Raw genomic sequence first — 16,850 nt, 5'->3', positions numbered from 1 at the left:
GGTTACTCAATCCCTTTCATAAACCTGCCTCCTCAATCGAGGCACCTCCCCGATGTTCCACCCAGTCAGAGGAAGGCTGCGGCTTTAGAGGTAAAAAAGCTGCTTGAAAAAAGAGTCATCCAGCATGTCCCCCCATGCCAGTTCGGATTAGGCATTTACTCCAGGTTCTTTTTGGTGCCAAAAAAGACGGGGGACTTAAGGCCGATCCTCGACCTTTCAACAATGAACCTCTTCATTGCCAAGGAGAAATTCCGGATGGTCACGCTTCAATCCATTCTGCCCCTGCTGCAGGAGAAGGACTGGATGTGCTCCACAGACCTCAAGAATGCATACTATCACATTCTCATGGACAGGCGATCCAGGAGGTACCTCCGCTTTTGGCTAGGGGTCAGTCATTACCAGTTCAGGGTCCTAGCCTTCGGCCTCACCACAGCCCCCAGGGTGTTCACCAAGGTCATGGCAGTTGTAGCGGCCCACCTGAGACTTCAGGGAATACAGGTTTTTTCCTTACCTAGACGACTGGCTCCTTACCGCCCCCACCAGGCATCGACTCTGCTTAGCCAGGGATTGCTTCCTACTTCTAGCATCCCGATTGGGGATCACCATAAACTTGAATAAGTCATCCCTTCAACCAGTTCAAGTCTTGGAGTTCATAGGGGCCTGGATAGACACGCTTCAGACCAAGGCTTTCTTGACATCAGACAGACTTCGCAGTTTGACCTTACATGTTTTAGCCCTTCTACAATCACCTGCCCCATCAGCGGAGTCAGTCCTGAGATTTTTAGGGTCCATGGCGGCAGCAGTCAATCTTGCGCCCTTAGCTCGCTTACACATGAGGATTCTCCAGTGGACTTTGCAGGTTCAGTGTTCCATCCTTCACCACCCATTGGACTTACCGATTCCTCTCAGCAGAGTTTGCAGAAATTCCCTCATCTGGTGGCTCCAATATCGAGAGCTTCGGGAAGGTCGACCGTTTGTTATGCCGCAACCCCCAAGCCACAGTGACCACGGATGCTTCTCGCCTTGGGTGGGTGGGGGGGGTGCCATTACGCGGGCAGAACTGTCCAAGGTACGTGAACTCAGACAGAGACCGTTCTGCATATCAGTGTTCTGGAGATGAGGGCGGTGCTTCTAGCATTGCAAGCCCTTCATGCCCTTCTCCCTCCAGGGACTATTGCGATTCAGTCAGACAACATGTCAGTGGTCTGGTACATCAACAAACAGGGGGGACCAGGTCTTACCCTCTTTACCGAGAGGCCATGAGAGTTTGGGACTGGGTGATATCCACCAACCGTTTTCTGTTAACAATGCACATTCTGGGTCCGTCCAACATCCTAGCGGACAAACTGAGTCGAACTATCCTTTCACCATACGAGTGGTCTCTGAATCCCTTAGTAGCGAAACAGATCTTCTGCAAGTGGGGTCAGTCTTGCTGAGATCTCTTCGCATCGCCTTCCAACGCGGGGTGCAGTGAGTTTTTCGCTCTAATTCCCCCTCCGGGGGAATCCCCAGAGACTCTAGTTCATGCTTGGCCACCCGGTCTTCTTTATGCTTATCCTCCTCTTCCATAGATAACAAAATTCTTACAGAAAGCTCGTTGGTTGGGGAACAAGATTATCCTCATAGCCCCATTCTGGCCTCGTCAAGCCTGGTTCCCATGCCTACGGTCTCATCTTATAGCTCCTCTCTGGATCTTGGATCCCATCCTGGATCTGATATCTCATCCTTCGGGATTGATACCCCCCAAATCTGGTCGATCTCAAGCGCTCAGCTTGGTTGATCCAGTTCCATTAGTTGCTAGGACTCCCAGTATCTTGTCTGCAGTTAGATCTATCCTGGCAGTGGCGCATAAGCCTTCTACCAGGAAGGTTTACAATAGTAAATGGAAGTGGTTTTCCATTTGGGCGTCTCATAGGAATTTGGACCCTTTCACTGCTCCCATCCCAGCAGTGCTCAATTTCCTATCTCATATTTTTCAGCAAGGAGCCAGTTCTTCTACTGTAAAGGTTCAAATGGCTGCCATCTCCCATTTTCACACTGGGGACAATCTCAATCCCCTTGCATCCACCAAGATTTGCAAGACCTTTCTGAAAGGTACGTTTCTCTTGAGACCTCCTACTAGGAACCCTGTCCCTCCATGGGATCTAACTTTGGTCCTTCAGGCTCTGACTGGACATCCTTTTGAACCTGCAGCTTCTGTTGATTTGAAATTCTTGTTCTGGAAACCTGTCTTTTTGGTACCGATTACCTCAGCTAGAAGGGTGTCGGAACTTCAGGGCCTCTATATTAAAGCCCCGTATCTTGTTTTCCATAAGGACAGGGTCTCTCTCAGGACTAACCCATCCTTTCTACGTAAAGTGGCCTCCGAGGCGAACATCAATCAGTCCATTAATCTCCCAGTTTTTTCCCCTAACTATCAAAACAAAGGGGAGTACAAACTTCATTTGTTAGATGTTCATAGACAGTTATGTTTTTATTTACACAGAACAACTGCATTCCGCAAGTCTGATCAGCTCTTTGTTTCCTTTGCAAAACCCTTCTTAGGTAAGCCTGTGTTGAAGGTAACTCTGGCCAGATGGAGTTCAAATTGCATTCTGCTCACATACAAACTATCTGGCCTGCTGGAGCCTACAGGGGTTCATGTTCAGTCTACCCGCTCTATGGCTACATCTTCTGCATTCTGGTCGAGAGTTCCCCTGGATGACATTTGCTCTGCGGCTACTTGGGCATCCTCTCAGACCTTTATCTCTCACTATAAATTGGATTTAGTGTCTAGAGGTAGGGCGGCCTTTGGCTCTGCAGTGCTCTGAAATATCCTTCCTTGAGGACCTCCTAAGTTTTTGGTAGCTGAGGACTCTGTCCCACAGGTTGATGATCAAATGAAGTTACCTACTTCAGATAAAGAAGTTATGTACTCACCATAACATTCCATCTGAATAGGTAACTTCATTTGTCAGCAACCGACCCTCCCTCCTTCCCCCTAACCTGGTTCTTTGATTACCTGAACCCTAGGATGGTTTCTCAGGTCATTTGTTAATCCTTAGGTTAGGATTTTTCAGGTTGTTGTTTTGTCGTTGTGAGGTTATATAGATGGGCAAACGCAATCTGAGGATTTGAAGGAGGTAGTAGGGTATTAAGGGTAAGAGGGGGAGCTTGGAGCTAGGATCTCTAGCTTGGAAAGATGCCGGCTCAGATCCGGGTCAGATCCGATACCCACAGGTTGCTGACTAATTAAGTTACCTACTCAGATGGAACGTTATGGTGAGTACATAACTTCTTTTTTTGCCTGTTTGTATACCTAAAGTGGTTGGACAGGTTTTATACAGGACCACAGCATGAATGGAGGTGGCTAAATGAAGTTAGTTCGGGCTGTAGTTTGAATCCGTGGGGTGACGTAGGAAGAGGTGTGAAGTAGGAAGAGGTGAAGTTCTGGTTGTCCTGAATTCCTGCTGTTTTCTTAGGCTTACTTAATTATGGCAGCTAGACCATTTTCATGGATTGGGTGGCCAAACATTTACTTAGAGTGAAGTCTCCCAGGCTAAATACATACTGGGATCAGCATGTAATATATTTATCATGGTTAATAAAGAGGCTAGAGAGGAACTGACAAGGGCGTGAAGGAGAGAGAGAGAAAGAAAGAGAGAGACAGAGAGAGATCAGGAAGCCGGCCTGCATGAAATGCATTGTGAAAGTTGTGAATGCTTTCTAGGTATGCCACCAAATTGCAAATATTTTGAATCTTTACTTGAAAACACTTGTATTCCAGGTGGTGCAGGAGTAGCGTTGTTGCCTCACAGCAAGAGGTTCTCCCGTTCGATTCTCGGCTGGAGTGCGGGAGTTCCTTCTGTGTGGAGTCTGCATGTCCTCCCTGCGGTTGGGTGGGCGTTCGAAAGACATGCGTAAATGGGCGTGTCTTTGTTGAAGGTTGAACATCGAGCTGGCACCTCGGCATTCGTGAAAATCTACTGCCAATCATTAGCGGACCGGAGTTCCGCTGTGGCGACCCCTAACCGGGAAAAAGCCGAAAGACAAACAACAACAATTTGAAAACACTTGTACAAATATTTTCTTATTCCTAGTTGATTTAGATTATTTCTAGGATTATACTCCGTGTTGTAGGTAAATAAAGAATGTTTTAAGAAGATGGATTCATATTTTGCTGAAGCTGTAGTGCTCTGGATGCTTTCAAATGGAATAATCAAACTCTGAGCAACAGCATTTGATCTGGAAGAAATAGATTAAATCCCCCTTTTTTCCTGAACTCATTTTGGCATTATCAGGAATAGTCCAGAAATTAAAAAAAAACACTGTTGTCTCTTTCCATGTTGGCCAAGAAAAATGTGACTAGGAAATATGTTTCCTCCATGGGGAAGGATGTTAAAGTTTGAAGGAAATTTACACAATGGAAACAGCTGTAGAATATTTGAACACCAAGCATGAGGTTAGATGTAAATAGGCTGTAGCTCGGTCCTGGCTGTTCTGAGTAATAATTAAAGTAGGATATTGCTCCTGGAACTACACTGAGACGTTTGGGGTTATTCCACAATAGAATTAGGTTCCCCCCTTCTTCTCCATGGCCTTCATTATATTACAGTCTTTGGGTACTTGCCATTATCTCTTAACTTGTAAAGCATTTGTTTTTAAATAAAATATGTATATACTTTGGAAAATTCTGACCATGATTGTTTAGAAAAATTGCAAGTGTCATTACATTGCCCAAAACAGGCAGTCTTCATCTTGTCATCCAAAATAACTAATTAGTTACCCTCTGATTTACATAGAGGACTTCACTTTAGAATGTTCCCTAAGTTCTGTTACTTTCATAACCCCAGTTCTAAACATCATATTAGATTACATCATGGAAAAATGCAGGCGATATTTAGTCTGGTGTGTTCAGAGTGTGTGTATAGGTAATATCTGATCACTGCCTTCCTCCTGCTCCCACAGTCCTTATTATAATCTGTGATGCACTCCTAAAATCAGAAGAGGATAACCTGAACTCACCAAGTCTTTCAACATAATTTCTTTCTGCTAAGCACCACAGCTATCTATGTCTCCCATTTGAGCCATTCTTCTATGGACTTCATTACCCTTTCATTCATTCCAAACTATTGAAACTTTGCTGACTCCCTTCTTTGTAGAACTGACTTGGATGTGCTGAAGTCAAAATGGACAGCATCTCTTGTGTTGCCTCTGTCCAGCTGCAGTGTATCCCAAATGTTAAATTGTATCAGGTTCATATGGCAGAGCCCATGCTTATTAGTGTCTTGAAGCTAATTTTCCACTAGGGTTGCTACCAGCCTCTCATTCGGTCACTTCTCCATCTTCCTCAATGCTGAAGTTAGACTTCTTGGTCTGTAGTTTACCAGGTAATTTTTACTACTTTGTTTTAGACTGGTGCCACTGTAATTCTCCTTCATTCCTCTGGTATCACTCCACTGTCCAGAGACCTTTTGAAAGCCTCCTTCAGAGGATTCACTAATGCAGCTGATGGAATTTTTAGCATTTTAGGGAAATCTCCACCTGGATTTATATCACATCTCTCGTATTCTAGTTCCTTGTTCACCCATTGGGTTTCACTTATTCGATATTCATACTTGTACTGTGTCACCTCCTTCTGTTGGCCTGTCACATGATCAATGTCAGTTCTGCCTTTTCCTGTCTCATCTGTAATATCTTTTCCACCCTTCGATAACATGTCCTAAAACCCATATTTATTTATTTTTTCTTTTCTTTTCCTTTTATGCATAACCAGAATGTAAATAAAGTACACAAAGAACCCCCCTTTTCCCCTTCCCAGTGTCCTTGGCCAGTTCTCTGTCTCTCCTTCAATGCTTTGTTTGCTTGCATGACTTCCCTTATTACCATTTTTTGTGCATTTTGTATTTCTGCCATTTACTTTACCCATTCGCTTGCTTCTTATGTGCTGCTTCTTTCTCTTCCATTGCCTGCTTACTCGTGTCTCTAACCACATTGGCTTCATCTTCTTGTCTTTGCTTCTCCTCTGTTGCTCTTTCACCGTAGCTGTCCTTATACTATTCCTAATTTTTTCCCAAGAGCTCATTCACTCCACCTATTGCACCTCAGTTCTGAATTCTTACTACAGCATTTTCTCCAGTTTGTTGCACAGTGCTCCTCCACATAGCCCCTTAACTAAGATGTTGATATATTCAGGGAAGTAAATCACACTGTAGAGTGGTAACTATCTGCTAAAACTGTCTAATGACATAACCTTTACTTCCTTTTCAAACAAAACCAAAGCATTTAGAAAAAGCCCATGGCTCCTCTTGGTGTAATAAAATATTTTATGTTTACTCCACTTGTTTAAAAATAAGAAAACACATAAAAATACCCCTTCGGGCCTCAGTTAATACACATAAATGGAGTTCTATTGTTAGTATGCATTTTCCATCTGAAGAAGTCTGTTTGCAGACGAAAACGCTGTGTATTGGCTTTTGGAAGCGTTTGTGTATTTACTGAGGCCTGAAGGGGTATTTTTATGTGTTTTCTTATTTTAAAAAGTGAGGAACATTAAATAATATATATTAACAAGAGGGGAGTTGTGGGTTTCTTCTAAGTGCTTTTTGTTTTGTTTTTTTTTTTGTTTGAAGCACTGTTTAATTGTAGTTTTTTTTGTTTGTTTTATTTCTCCAAGAATCTGATAATGCTCACTGTCTTCTAACAAACAAGTTTTCTGAACTGTAATACCGCACGCATTACAGGAGTACAAAAGCACTGCTTACACTCTCCAGACTTACTGTGACTACTCCTGCCGTGTTACTGTCGCTCTTACTGTTGGCTTGGGTTACACAATCACAATAGCCTCACTTCAACACCACCAGTAAAACATCTCAACATTTCTCTGACCATTACAGAATGTTCAGTACCCCAAAAGAAAATAATTATCCCAACTATTGTACTGTAACATATCTCTCAGTTCATAAATCTTCAGAAAAAAATGTGATGAGTTATACCAACAAACCATTTCAAAACTTTTGTGCTATTGCTGTTTACTGTCACTGCATTTGTTAATGTGTGGTGCATTGAACTTTGCCTTGAGCCTACTTCTTAAATTCACAGCTCTGCAACACTTCTCAACCCACTAATGGAATATGAATATTTCACATGAATATTTGCAGGGTCGGCAGTAAAATAACCAAACTCCATTGCTGAATCCATCACCATAAATTTAATATTCAAGGCCTAGTTACAATCCAGTACCTCAGATAAAGAAATACCCCCTCCCCACAATGTGACATTATTAGAGCAGATAGAATTATTAAAAAAAATTTGAGGGATATGCATACTTTTTAACGCTGACTTAACCATACCATGATTAAACTCCTTTGAACTCTTATTAACTTACTTAATAATAAATAGCTACACTCAGCTTAGCATAGCAATCACTTATATCCTACCACACCCAAATAATAAGAATATTTCTACTCTTGAAGATATTTTATCCTGGATCCCTACCAAAATAAAACACCATACCCTCATATTGGGTGATGTAAACATGGATTGAACCAATAACAGCATTATGAACACTCTACCCCAAACACTAACCTCTTTGGTTTCACACAATTAAGTGATACTACTAGAGCAGAGATAAGGGTGGCAAGGAAAGCATTATTGATTGGGTACTAACTTCTCAAGCTACTCACATTCTCTCTTCAGGTACATTACCAAACTCCCTCAGTGATCCATCATCCAACATTTGCTATCTGGGGACAGCAGAAAAGCAACAAAATATCATTTTCAGGTGGGCGTGAGCCAGAAGATATTTCTATAAGGACACATTTAATGAGTTACGAAAACAATGCAATTGGCACCCAAAAAATTATCAACCCTAGATGGGGCTGTTAACTATTTTAGCCATGCCTTCCTACCTATCCTCATCGTTTTTGCACCCATGTGTGAGAAAAAGGTTAAATTCATTACTGCCCATTGGATGCCAGCCTTAATTTAGGAACTAATATCAATCAGAGGCAAAGCTTTGAGACATCAGAAATGCTCAACAATCCAGTCTAGGCGAAATTGTAACACTTAAAAATCAGGTTACATATACCACTAGAACATCAAGGACATTTTCTGTAGCTAGCAACTCGTCCATTATCAAAATAATTCCAAACAATAGTGGAAAAACAGTAAAAAAACGTCTTAAGCCATGGCAAAAGGAAAAAAAAAAACCAGTGAAACTGATATTAATAACACAGTCTCTGTTTTCATCAAGTATTTCATGGGCTAACTGTTTTTTGAACAACAGTAACTTTATACCAAGAAACAATGCCTGATATGGTTTTGCAAAAGCTAAAATTTACTTCACTAGCTCGTGACCTTCTTTCCATCCAAAAATCTTCAAATTGCAGTTGTCACATTACCTATTGCAAATCATATAAATGCATCTATAAATGATTCTTATGGTACAGTTCTTTGGTAACAATTTTACGTAATACCTCCTCAAACAATTCCCTTAGCAACTTTAGACCTATTACCATACTTTCCCAGCTGTAGAATAATTGACATCTTATAAATAACAATTTGTTAATACTTGCAAAACATATTTTTGATCTGAATTCAGCACCAAAACTGCTCTTTTAAAATTTTAGATAATATTAATTATAGCAAAAGCAAGGTTCTTTCCACCATTGCTGTATTCTTACACTGTCTAAGGCTTTTGATAACATCGCTAACATTTTCCTGATAACATCGCTAACATTTTCCTGATAACATCGCTAACATTTTCCTAACATCACTAACATTTTCCTGATAACATCGCTAAGATTTTCCTTTTAGAAAGGCTGGCTAATATGGATCTGACAGACAATATATTAGAATCGTTCAAAAGTTATTTACCTAATCAACAGCAAGTAGTAAAATGGTTCCAAGCAGTTTTTACTTTTCTACCGAATACTATAGGTGTTCCACAAGGCTCAGTACTTGGACCACTTCTGTTCACTGTCTGGGTATAAATAACGTGCATAACAAGATTCCTTATTCCGCATTAGTACAGTTCACTGATGACTGCACTTTTATCTGCACTGCGTACTCTCTCAGTCAGTTGCAGTATTCCACTCATCTTAACCTTCATAGCCTAATATATTTGTTTACAGACTCAAATCTTTTATTAAATGCCAGTAAAACTAAACTACTAGAATTTGGCAGTGGCAAAATCTGCCAAACGTTTAGGTGTATTCATAGATCATAAATTATCATTCATGAAACTTATTGACTTTGTAATCTTAACAGCTCACAAAAGTTTGGGAATGTTATGTAAATAAAAACCCTACCTAACAGAAACAGCATAATTAAATACAGTCCAAACTTTGTTATTACCTACACTATTTTATACCTCCTCTATCCTTGCTAATATTCCAAAAACTCATCTGCATAAGCATAACATAACAAACATACATTAAAATTGCAAAAAAAAAAAAAACTTCATAAGATTAATTGCCTGGAGGTGAAACATCTTTTTTCCATTTAACCAGTTAAAATTGATTCATAAAATTCTGTATGAAGCCAGCAGATGCCCACCCATCTCTATTTTACTTTTTGAAGTTGTCAGCTCAAACAATCACACTAGTGACCCTTTATATTCTGTTCATGTGGGCAGGCTGCACAAGAATCATGTGTTCCAGGGATCTTAATCTAGCCTCTGACATGAACAGGTCATGCTGGAGAGACAGATACATCTCCCAGAGGCTGCTACTTCTCTGGAACAAGCTTCCAATTTCACTTGAAACAGAGACCCTTCCTGACCCTCTTCAAACAAACCTAAATCAATCGATGGGTGACCTAAATTCACTCCTGGGGTGGAACCCATGTCCCTCCTGGACAGAAGTCATTATTGACTACCATAGACCCTTGTCTCACCTAACCACCTACAATTGGGGCAACTCGGGATAAATATAGCTAGGCTTGTAAGGACTCTAGGGCTGTTAGCCTAGTACGCTTCTATGAACCTATGAATTCCATTCACTTAGACCGTAGACATGATACTAGACATAAGACATTTCTATACAATCTAAAAACTTACCTTACTTCTACTTGGACCTGTCCTTGTACCTGAATTTCATCTGCATCCATCCAGTCTCTAATCTCTATCCATCCTATTTTCTCCCTCTCTTCCTCTGCCTCCTTTAACCACTATACTGTATCAGTTCTTAACCATATATTTAACTGTTGGCATATATTGACACTATATTAGGATCATAGGAAGTTACTAGGCTATTGGCCCTGAGGCCCTTACAAGCCTAGCCAAGAATTTAGCCCACGTTCCGGCAAGTCAGCACCTGATGCCACTGTCCAGCAGGGACACAGGTACAATCCCAGGGGTGTATTTTCGGTTCCCCATTCAGTTATCCAGGTTGTACTTAAAAAGCATTAATGAGGTACTCTGCTTGACGTGGAGTGGAAGTTTACTCCACAGAATTGGGAGTCTCTGGGACATGAATCAGTCCCGCCAACAACTCCTATTGATGTCACAGACCAGGTTAAGGTTGTGCATGTGGGTTACTCGAGTGGAGCTTGACTTGTGGATATGCAGCAGTCCCATCAAGGCGGGGTTCTGAGATTGTTTTGTATTCCAGACAGAGATCACCTCTGAGGAGTCTGTAGGAGACTGATTAGAGGGACAGGGACTTTATCCTATCTGTGTAGGGTAGATGTTTGAGTACCTGGATTCTCCTAGTGAGGAATCTCTTTGGTCTGTCCAGCTGCTGCATGTGCTTTGTGAGGTACATGCCGAAAGAGGCATTGTACTCAATAATGGGTCTTATAAGGGAAAAATACAGGGATGTTATGACCACCTTGTCCCTGAATGAGATACCCTTACTAATGAGGTGGGCCATGTAGAAAACGGAGGCAATATTGTGGTCAAAAGTCAGTTTGCGATCAACCTGGGTACCCAAGTCCCTCATGACTGATTGCGTGCTTAGGACCTTGTTACTAATGTGATAATTTGTGGGGACGTCACTCTCCCCAAAGGAGATGATGACGTATTTTTTGGCCTTCAGTTTGAGGCCATGTTTCTGGAACCAGTCATATGTTTGGGTGAGACCCTCTTGGAGGATATCTGCATCACTAGGGGAACTGATGACAGCGCCTAGCTTACAGTCATCTGCAATCTTTGTCAGCCATAGGCCACTGGTTTTGGCCTACACCTCAGAAAAGTATATCCCAAACTACAAAGGCCCCAAACCAATCCCTAGGGTACAAAACCCATTGCAGGTCGATTGCTTGAGGTGGCTTCCCCTATTTTGACTAGGTGGGTTCTATCAGTGAGCTAGTTTGCTACCTATATGGTAACATACAGATTGATGCCTAGTTGAGAGAGTTTATCTATTATACCCAAGTGGGGGATGGTATCAAAGGCTTTATCCAGCTCAAGGTAGGCGGTATGCACCGTCTTCCCCTCATCCAGGGCTTTGGTGACTATCTCAAAGAAGTCAATCAAATTTAGCAGGCATGATCTTCCCTTGCTGAAAAAAAAAACTGTGTGGGATCAAGTGTTTGGAGGTTGTCAATGTCCTTGTTAATGAGGTCCATGATAATCCGCTCCATGGCCTTGCAGATCTGGCTAGTTACGCTGATGGGTCTATAATTTCCTGGATCGGTGGACACTCTACCTTTGCGCAAAGTGATGACAGTGGCTGTCCTCCACTTGGTTGGGATGGAGCCAGTACTCAGGCTTTGGTTGAATAGGCTGCCTAATGGTGCTGCATGTTCCTGCCTGAGTTCATGTAGGATGCAGCCTGGGATGTTATCTGATCCCGTGGATGATGACTTGCTCCCTAGAGGTAAGCGGAGGGGGAGGCAGGTGCTGGGGATGTCCTGATTTACTGATGGGGAAAGAGGAGTGAAGTTTTCACTGAACCTGTCTACCAGCAAGTTGGCTATATCTATAGTGTTTGTGCATGTGGTGTCCTTGACCACCAGTTCTGAGCAGATCTGGGTGCGTCCCTTGAGTTTGTGGACATATGTGAAGAAAGCCTTGTAATTGCCCTTAGTAGATGTGGCCAGTTTGGACTTGAAGTTTGCTTTGGAGGATTTTACTAGTGCTCTTATTTGCTTGTTCAGACTAAGGAGAGATTACTTCCAAATAGGCATCTGCTTCTTCTTGGTCCTGTACAGCATCTTTTCCTTTATTTTAGAGTTTGTTTATTGCAGATGTCCGCCAAACAGATTTACATTTCCTTGAGGAGCATGATTTTGTCCTGTTGGGTATTACTGATTCCATGCAGCTATGTAAGTGCTCACATTGTACTTTGGTGTAGGTTTGGACATAGGTGCCAGTTGCTATAGAGGGGGAGGGAGCTGTGAAGCTGTTTATACCTTCCCTCAAGAGGTTTTAATCAGCTTTCAAGAAGTTTTTTTTGTTTGCCCCTATCTAAGGAGTGGTCAGGGGGAGATGTTGATTTAAAAAGTGACTGCTTTGTGGTCAGATCTTACCAGGGAGGATGACACTGTAGGGATATTGCAGTGGTTACTCATGTTGGTTAATACCAAGTCCAAAATATTTTCACCTCTTGTGGGGGTGTCAGCCAGCTGGTCCAAGGCATTTGCATTGACGAAATCAAGAAATCTCTAGGCATTTGTGTTTTGGCATGAGTAGTTCTTCCAGTCTATGGTTGGATAGTTAAAGTTGCCCAGGATCAGGGTAAAAGGTTGAATCTTGATGAATTCAAAGAGATTCAGATAGGTGGAGTGGGCATCTTGAGTCAAAGTTGGGGGCCTGTAGCTAGCTATGATTTGAAGAGGGGTCCTGTTAGTGGTTAACTGCACCTGGAGTATCTCCTGTGCATCATACTCTTTAACCAGCCTGGAGGTGTGTATGTCTTTTATATTAATTGCAACTCCACCTCCTTTTGCTTTGCTACCCACAGTTTGGGGTCTGAATTTATGATAGGACGAGTAACCTGGTAAGGCTGGGGTGCTCTCCGCAGCTTTGAACCAGGTTTCTGTGACTGCACAAATGTCAACTTCTTCAAGGGGGTTAAGAATGCTTGCAATGATTGCAGTTTCATGTTTAGACTCCTAGCATTTAGCGGCATGACCTTTAATTTATGTTTTGATGACATTTTCATGTTGGTAGTTTTGACCTCATGGCTTTGCCTAAAAAAGGCAGTATGGGAGAGGCAAGAGGCTTTGTCAGTAGCCTGAAGCCCAAGGGAGACAGATGCAGGCCATCTTTGGCAAAGCATTGTGGTTTGTCAATCATGTCTTCCAGGGCTATCAGGTACTGGATCCCATTGGAATGACACCAGAAACTAAGCTAATTGTTAAAGTCAATAATTTTCTGTAATATTCATTTGTAATGTTCATTACTTATGCTTTCTATTTATTTACATATATATTCTGTTATTTATTTAGTTTTTTTTGTATATGCATTCAAGAATGTCCACGAACAGTTGATTTTTATTCTGTGTGTTGCATAACTGTGGAGCTTTTCTTCTCAGGCCACCGCTGAAAATGAAGCTCAGTCAGATAATTCCCAGAAAACAAATAGAAGTAATTAAGTAAGTAAACAAGTACGTAAATAAATAGACAGATAGTATTTTCATAGACATGAAACACAAATTGCTCCTTGTACAGTAGGGCTAACAATGTCGGAGTGCTCATATACATTACTGGGATATCTCCCCATGCTTTTACTCTTCCCTTTACCTTCTGTTTGTCATATCTGGTAGTAGCCAGTGATTTTCAGATGGTACCTGCCCACTAGACGTCTGCTTTGCCCCCCAACAGATTGTCTGCCAGTGCACTCATTTCTACTGGCTGTCATCTGTCCCTGCATTCCTTCCTTTATCATTACCTGAAATTTGACCTCTTATAGACAGACTTTTGCTTCTGCTTCTGACCTGCCCTGTCTGTGTCTCCTATGTTGTTTACACCAAACAACACCTTTTTCCCCTTTCCACTTTTTATTTGCCCATGTTTCTGTTATCATTGTCAGATCTAGTTCTTCGTTATTCTAATATCACCTGCAGTTTTTAATTTTTGACTAAAATCCTTGCTTTACACAGGAATATTATTCTCCCTTTCATCTCTTGCTCTTCTCTTAGGTTTTCTTTTTTCCCAGTCTTTTCCCCTGCCCATGTGTCCATATCTGTCTCAATGTAACAGCGTAATACACTGACACTACTCTTGAAAGCAAGATGCATCACACAAGCTATAGTGAATTTTCACACAAGAACACACATACTGCCACTGACCCTGACAAGCCACGTATATCACAAGATGCACACATGCTGTATGGTTACCTACAGGCAAATTCTTTGGGGTGCTGGAGAAATCAGAGCACATGATTGTCCCACATAGATAAAGGGAAGCCATGCAGACTCCATGCAGAAAATGCCACAACCAAGAAGTGGACCAAAGCCATATATTGTGAGATGGCAACACCACAAACTGCACCACTGTGCCAATAAACAGTTACTTTCACACACATCCTGCTTCTGCCAGGCCACCAGATATCCACTTACTTGTAAATGCTTTTGAAAGAAAAGTGTACATCCTACACACCAAACTCTTTAAAAATACTGTCTAAGCCTTTCAAAGAAAGTCAGTGACAAATTAAAGAATATTGAGGAAAAAAGCGCTCCCCAAAATAGGGAAAGATTGAAAATATTGCTCTTACAGTACACAGTTGACAGAATACTACTGGGTTACATAGTATTCCTTTTTATTACTATTTTTATTTGTGATAGCAGATCAGAATTTCAGATGTGTGACATTATTTTGTAACTGCAACATTGTAAGACTTAACCAAAAACACACACTTTACAATGCATAAATCAAAAACAGAGACACTCTCGTGGAGGATCATAGCTTTTAACCTGCTTGCTTAAGGATCAGAGAAAAAGACAAACATGGAGGTGGGGGGGGGCACTAAAATAATGGGCACGTTTTAATTTTTACTTTAATTCTTTTAAAATAAGTTACTAGAATAACAGGATTTGCATCAACATGCATTTTCTGACCAATAAGAAGCATGACGTGCTAATTCAATAAAGGTGTTAAAAAGAATAAGTAACACAAAACTCTATGTCTAGCATTACTGCGTGAGTGCAATGCTTGCTGATTTTAAGAAGTGCAGGGTGGAAGTATGAACAGAATTTATCTGGTTGCCGTACCTCATACTGTGGCTGGCTGCTACTAATGATCCAGTTACCTGTCTGTTTAATTTGCATGGCCTTTCAGGTAGTTGTTGCTTTACAGCAAGAGTAAAACGCTCCACAAATTGATCTAATTAACCATTAAGAAGACTGCAGCCCTTTCATAGGGTGCTCTTCTAATAGGGATACCTTTCTGACTCTGTTTCTTTCCCATTTCTTTACTAAGAAAATTCTTAGCAAAGAATGCGGAAAAATTAACGTTCGAAGGCCAACCAATTCAGCCATCTAGTTCACCTGTGCACAAGGCGACCCATGGTGGCAGCAGAATGACTACATATTTTTTAAGTATAAAAATAATTTACTGTATGCTTAAAAGCTAAATACACTCAGCATATGGGTTTAAGTCTGTCATCATTTCCCAACAACAACATGTAAAATATGTAACAAAGCCTTACTGTGTCTTAAGTGCTCTGTTACACCATCAAAATACTTCTGAGCAGTCTTATTTATCTGTGTTGTTCATAGAGGCTTTAATGGGTAATTTGCAGTACTGAGAATCCATATAAATATGGCAGAATATTGTAAATGCAGACTGAGTTCTTGTTTTTGTAGAATGTAATGAACAGTCAAGGTGAGCTTACATATGAACTCAGAGCTTTTATAATTAAATAGGTTTGTTTTGTGCTAAATGTAGTATACATGTCATTAAAGTGGAGGATGTTTCTGTTTCCTTTGTACTGTCAGAGGTGGATATATTTTGCAAATGTGTTTCTGACATAATCTGCATTTTGCTGAGGAAGTCAGATGAGTGGGAAGCAGGATATAATGATTCCAAAATATATGCTTACATATTTGTGGCAGGTTGGGTGCCAGATTATGAGACTAAGAATCTGGGTAAAATAATTGCAGATTGTATACAAAAATAAGTAAAAGATGTTTACTGTAATTGAGAAACAGTTTTCCTTGGAAAGGTTAGTGATTTGATGTATTCCTGTGTGCCATTTACTGGTAGCAGGTGTCATATTTGTATTCCTGTATTCCTGCTTTGTTTAAATCTGCTTTTGACTTTGAGACAGTAGCTTATTACTGGTTGCAAGCTTCAGTTATGCTTCCGTATGTCTGTGGCTTGTTTATATATATATATATATATATATATATATATATATCTACACACACACACACACACACACACACACACACACACACACACACACACACACACACACACACACACACACATACACACACACACACACACACACATGTGTATATATGCAGAGATAAAGTATAATATATTCAGAAAGCTGATGTGGAGGTTTTTCATGTGTATGTGCTGTCTGCTGTACAGTATATATTTAAATAGGTCACGAAAGATACCTCTTCAAAAAGTCCAAATGAGAAAAGCTCCACAGTTACTAAATTTTACAAGATATCACAGTTCAATCCAATCCAATATAGTACAATGCAAAACAGTAAATGTTAAATATCACATATGAAATACAAAATCTAATATATTTATATATATATATATATATATATATATATGCACAATGTAATATATATATATATATATATATGCGCACAATCTAATATATACATATATATATATATATATATATATATATATATATATATATATATATATATATATATATATATATATGTATACACACACACACACACACACATATATATATATATATATATATATATATATATATTAATATATGC

At 40.6% G+C, this 16,850-nt stretch overlaps 1 protein-coding gene across 4 annotated transcripts in view; it reads left to right on the top strand.

Moving 5' to 3' along the window:
- Nucleotides 1-16,850, top strand: part of ARHGEF10 (Rho guanine nucleotide exchange factor 10) — a 2,254,368-nt gene that overhangs the window by 1,005,275 nt on the left and 1,232,243 nt on the right. The gene's annotated exons all lie outside the window — the stretch shown is intronic.

Source organism: Protopterus annectens, chromosome 1.part1 (assembly GCF_019279795.1).
Source record: "Protopterus annectens isolate FY-2018-M chromosome 1.part1, PAN1.0, whole genome shotgun sequence".
Classification (NCBI taxonomy): Eukaryota; Metazoa; Chordata; order Ceratodontiformes; family Protopteridae; genus Protopterus; species Protopterus annectens.
Note: the sequence above shows the minus strand (reverse complement) of the source record. Positions and strands in the feature narration are given on the sequence as shown.